This window comes from Salvelinus namaycush, chromosome 6, assembly GCF_016432855.1.
Source record: "Salvelinus namaycush isolate Seneca chromosome 6, SaNama_1.0, whole genome shotgun sequence".
In the NCBI taxonomy this organism is placed as follows: domain Eukaryota; kingdom Metazoa; phylum Chordata; class Actinopteri; order Salmoniformes; family Salmonidae; genus Salvelinus; species Salvelinus namaycush.
In genome coordinates, this window is record NC_052312.1 from 47,896,624 (window position 1) to 47,902,623 (window position 6,000).

General features: G+C 47.2%; 1 protein-coding gene across 1 annotated transcript in view; it reads left to right on the plus strand.

The window, feature by feature from the left end:
• LOC120049162 (neuron navigator 3-like) overlaps nucleotides 1–6,000 on the plus strand; it is a gene marked incomplete at its 5' end in the record, with an annotated part of 93,929 nt that overhangs the window by 11,123 nt on the left and 76,806 nt on the right. The window lies entirely within an intron of this gene.

Sequence of the window (6,000 nt, forward strand, 5' to 3'; positions counted from 1 at the left end):
CAGATGTAAATGTAAGACGAGAATGCCCTTCGCCAGAAATGACACGCTCTCCCGTCTCCCAGACAGAAAGCTGCCGTCGCAAACCAGGCGCAAGAGAAATGTCATTGATTTCATTCTGTCAAGCTGTGATTTGATGACATGCAATCATAGCAGCGGGGAGAGAAGTGATGAGGTGATGTCGCAGCGTGGATATAGGGATTCTGAGAAGACTTAAATGAATGTGTTCTTGGAAGTTTGAGAAGGTCTGTAAATTGGAGGCAGTACTCTGCTGGTTACTCTGTGGACGCCCAGATTCATTCAATTATCAGACTGTCAGAATCCACTGGTCTGGAGTCAGTACTCTGCTGGTTACTCTGTGGACGCCCAGATTCATTCAATTATCAGACTGTCAGAATCCACTGGTCTGGAGGCAGTACTCTGCTGGTTACTCTGTGGACGCCCAGATTCATTCAATTATCAGACTGTCAGAATCCACTGGTCTGGAGGCAGTACTCTGCTGGTTACTCTGTGGACGCCCAGATTCATTCAATTATCAGACTGTCAGAATCCACTGGTCTGGAGGCAGCACTCTGCTGGTTACTCTGTGGACGCCCAGATTCATTCAATTATCAGACTGTCAGAATCCACTGGTCTGGATGCAGCACTTTTTCAAGCTTCTAATCAAATCTTTGGTTTGATAGTATGTTTAATTTCCTATCTGTTCAATTATTATTATTATTATATGTTATGCATTTGTGGTTCCGACTATAATGGTAACTGTCATCATTTGACTGTTAGGCGAACAGGAGGACAGAATAAGAGAAAGGGTCTGAGCAGAGTAAACGTTGATTTATCAAAGAGGAAGAAACAGATTTTGCTTGGTGTGTCTTCCTTTGTGCTCCTAGACTTGATCATCAAGCGGTTGTTTTGTATCCTGGAGGGTTGGAGGTTCTCTGTAGCAGTCAGAGGAGAGAGTCAGATCATATCTGGGACTTTCCAACCGTCAAAGCGGCGGGTCTGAATACAGTATAACCTCTACGCTCGTCACGTTAACTCTCATCTCGCTGTCAGCCTGTCAGCTTTGATCTGGAGGTGAACTGACTGATAGATCTAAGCTAATCAAACGCATCAGTCCAGACCACACTGTCCACTGTGCTGTCCACTGTGCCGTCCACTGTGCCGTCCACTGTGCCGTCCACTGTGTCGTCCACCGTGTCGTCCACCGTGTCGTCCACCGTGTCGTCCACCGTGCCGTCCACCGTGCCGTCCACCGTGCCGTCCACCGTGCCTTCCACCGTGTCGTCCACTGTGCCGTCCACTCTGCCGTCCACTGTGCCGTCCACCGTGCCGTCCACCGTGTCGTCCACCGTGTCGTCCACCGTGCCGTCCACTCTGCCGTCCACCGTGCCGTCCACCGTGCCGTCCACCGTGCCGTCCACCGTGCCGTCCACCGTGCCGTCCACCGTGCCGTCCACCGTGCCGTCCACCGTGCCGTCCACCGTGCCGTCCACCGTGCCGTCCACCGTGTCGTCCACCGTGCCGTCCACCGTGCCGTCCACCGTGCCGTCCACCGTGCCGTCCACCGTGCCGTCCACCGTGCCGTCCACTGTGCCGTCCACTGTGCTGTCTTCCCCCAGACTCCACTTTCACTCATATCGCCTCCAGACATGGGTTTATATACTATTTGAAATCATTTGTAATATTTTATCTAAGCTTGATTGAGCCCTGACATAATAAACCTGCTTCTGGCAGGCAAGAGCAAACGCTCAAAGTTTTTGAACTATTTCAAATACTATCTGAACCCAGGATCGCCTCCTCCTGCATGTACTACGCTCTATTTACTACCCCTAACTAATCCATACCAAACTTTAAGATGACAGCGTGACTTTTACTGGAGGACGTAGTTGCATAGTCTGGCACCTCAGGGATAATGGGATATGTAGTCTCTGATCCCATAGACGTGGGAAGGAGGCCAGGTATAGCAGCCTAGATAAGGATCTTTCAGGAGTGAATTACGGAAGGCTGCTTTTTGCCCGGAGGAGGGAGGCTAAATCCCCCTGCTCTAATGCTTCCTTCCTGTCTGCCTCAGGATCTGCATCCTAAATGGCACCCTATTCCCTATATAATACACTACTATTGACCAGGGCTCATAGGGCTCTGGTCAAAAATACTGCACTATATAGGGAATAGGGTGCCATTTGAGATGCATCCAGTGTGTGTCAGTGTGATTGTAGCGCCTGACATTTCTCAGTCCCATTGACATCTGACGGGCTCTGGGAAGGAAATTCATTTGGGAGCCTCTCGCTCAACTGAGCTAGGCTTTTGTGCAGTCTCCTCTCTCTCTCTCTCTCTCTCTCTCTCTCTCTCTCTCTCTCTCTCTCTCTCTCTCTCTCTCTCTCTCTCTCTCTCTCTCTTCCACCGTGACGGATACACTCAAATCATTCTCATCCCAAAACTTTTGGAACATGCGGAAGTCCATATTTCCTAAAGCCCCTGCCTAACTTTGCCCTAACTTTCTCTCCTGTCCTCTCGGCATCCAAACTGGTGCTACATGCTGCAGCACCTCTTCTCACGTAGAGAAACTGTGCTCTCTACACAACAGGAGCATCTTTACGGAGATGCTTGACTACAGGCTTGTTAGAAGCAATAAAGACTTGCTTTGATGCCTGGTGTCCTTTGACCTGGAGTTCCCACTTGCCTCTTCACTGCGTTTTCACAGTCAAAGGTCCAGTTGTTAGCAGTTTACTGTGTGAAAAAGTCCATCCTGAAATTCAGCTTTCAACCAACCAAATCGAATATTGTTCCATACACCGGTAGTTAATAGTAAGCAATTTAACATGTTAAACCAATTTAATTTCTCAATTGAAACTTTTGGGCTTGGTTGTTAAACTTGATGGACTGTTTTCCTGGACCCAGATAAAGCCTAGTACCGGATAAATAAATAGAAATACTCTATAGGGAATCTCCTTTGAAATTGCTTTTAAGTCCAGGAATAGTCTTAATCTGGGTCCAGGAAAACAAACTGGCGCTATTCCACCCAAAATGAGCTTCCATCTTGGGACTAGTCTTCCTTCCCATTGGTCACAGCTCCCTGACAAATTACAAGGCCTAATTGAGAAGGTAAACAGGCCCATCCTCAGCCAGAGACAGAGAGATGGAGAGAGAGAGAGATTTGGATGAGGTACTGTAAAAAAATGCTTTGTTTTGCATAAAGCGCTCCGTTGGGGCTCATTACCTTTCATGGTTATGTCTGCTAACCAACGAGTCCCCTGGCAGCTCTCAAGGAAGCGGTATTCGCAACACTACGGAGGCTACCTAGCTAAATCCATCTAAATTAATACTGATTGGGAATGGTAAGTAACATTTGAAGGAAGAGACCATCTGGTGCAGAAACAGTGTGGATTTGTGTTTAGTTCTATGGAGTTTTTATTAGTTGTTTTTTTTTACAGTAGGCTGCCTAAACAGTTGGAGTGGATGTGTGCTTGAGTCTGTTCAATACTGATGTCATAAATACATATGCCACTAATGATCGCTCAATCGAAAAAGCAATGCATTGTATTTACATGGAGCTGGCTTCGATAGTTGAGCTGATGATGTGAGGCTCTGGTCTGCTCAGTCGATGTCGCCCTCGTCCTTTGTAGAATCTTCCGGGTCGTCGTGTGAGAGGTTCACGTGGTCTGAGAGATTCGGAGATTCGTCCGCGTCGGTCAGTGTTCTCGTACTTGATTTGAGCATATTTTCAGCTGCAGTCTGATATATGCTAGTTTAGTATGCACTTTTTTAGGGGATCAATAGTTCAGATTTCATACCATTTCACGTGTGGAGCAAGCTCTCACGTTTCCTGGTCTGTAGAGTTGAAATTAGAATTAGCCCTTTTCAATGTGGCGGACAAGTCCTCCCGTTATTTGGAACTAAGGTGACTTTTCATCACGGGGGCTTTTATAGAAATGTAGAAAAAGGGTTGGTTCATCATTTCCAACCAATGTCTATTCACTTGGCCGTGGCCGCTGAGTGAGCATCAGTTTACTTATGAAAACAATTCTCTCATTTAGAAGACTAAATATCACATTACATCATTTACATCAAATAGTTTAATCTTCACTCATTCATTTTATACAATAATTAGATGCAAGCCTCATAACTGAGGAACCTGTATAAGCAGAGTTAGGGTAATGTGGCTGTATTGTCTTTCATGAGGTCACAAACATGAAACAAAACAGAACGGGTCGTAGCTGGCTTCTCCACCGACCGTTTCCACATTCTCCAGAATAAGAATATTGTTCAATTCTCAAATTCTGTGATGTAGTAGAATTTGGCGGGAGAGTTCCTTTGTTCTACTGTGACCCACTCTCCCATATTACATGGTCAGGCAGACAAGAGTCTCTGCAAGGAATTTACGACGTGGTTGTAAAGTCGTAAAACTGCCCCACCCCTCCCTTCCTAACAGGAGAGGGGGGGGGGTTGTTCACATCTCTGCTAGCCAGTTCACTGAAAGGGCTAGCATCATGACACTGCCTTACAAAGGGCTCATGACCATGCCAATGGCCTCATAAAGAAGAGTCCTATTGAGATGGCACAGTAGCACTGCCAGTCAATGGCCTCATCCTCCTGTTTCACCAGTATTGAGACGTCTTGCACCGCCAGTCAAGACTCATCCTGCTGTTTCACCAGTATTGAGACGTCTTGCACCGCCAGTCAAGACGTCTTGCACCGCCAGTCAAGACTCATCCTCCTGTTTCATCAGTAATTAGACGTCTTGCAACGCCAGTCAAGACTCGTCCTCCTGTTTCACCAGTATTGAGACGTCTTGCACCGCCAGTCAAGACTCATCCTCCTGTTTCACCAGTATTGAGACGTCTTGCACCGCCAGTCAAGACGTCTTGCACCGCCAGTCAAGACTCATCCTCCTGTTTCATCAGTAATTAGACGTCTTGCAACGCCAGTGAAGACTCATCCTCCTGTTTCATCAGTATTGAGACATCTTGCACCGCCAGTCAAGACTCATCCTCCTGTTTCACCAGTATTGAGACGTCTTGCAACGCCAGTCAAGACTCGTCCTCCTGTTTCACCAGTATTGAGATGTCTTGCACCGCCAGTCAAGATTCATCCTCCTGTTTCACCAGTATTGAGACGTCTTGCACCGCCAGTCAAGACTCATCCTCCTGTTTCACCAGTATTGAGATGTCTTGCACCGCCAGTCAAGACTCGTCCTCCTGTTTCACCAGTATTGAGATGTCTTGCACCGCCAGTCAAGACTCATCCTCCTGTTTCACCAGTATTGAGATGTCTTGCACCGCCAGTCAAGACTCATCCTCCTGTTTCACCAGTATTGAGACGTCTTGCACCGCCAGTCAAGACTCATCCTCCTGTTTCACCAGTATTGAGATGTCTTGCACCGCCAGTCAAGACTCATCCTCCTGTTTCACCAGTATTGAGACGTCTTGCACCGCCAGTCAAGACTCATCCTCCTGTTTCACCAGTATTGAGATGTCTTGCACCGCCAGTCAAGACTCGTCCTCCTGTTTCACCAGTATTGAGACGTCTTGCACCGCCAGTCAAGACTCATCCTCCTGTTTCACCAGTATTGAGATGTCTTGCACCGCCAGTCAAGACTCATCCTCCTGTTTCACCAGCATTGAGACGTCTTGCACGTCCACCCTTTAGACCTTTGTTAGCAGCCAGCTGTGGTTAATGCTCTGAGGTGGCAGCAAAACTTGCGTCAAAGGAGGCGGCCGTCGAAACAAAGCCTCTATTCACTGTCAAGGTGAATCACATGAAAGAAAAAGGTCTTGAGTCAATCCTTGAGCCACAGTGAAGGAGAATCATTCCAAGCCTTTGTTGCCTTCTCTGAAGAGAATATTGGATTCTGACAAGGTCATGTTATGTACAGGCCTTCAGCATTTGTTATGGAAAATGCGATGGAAGAATGTGTACAAATTTGGTTCTGATGCTGTTACAATCTGAAATCCACCTTCATGAACAGATGCCTAAGCAAGTGATGCATTTCCCCTTAAACGGTGT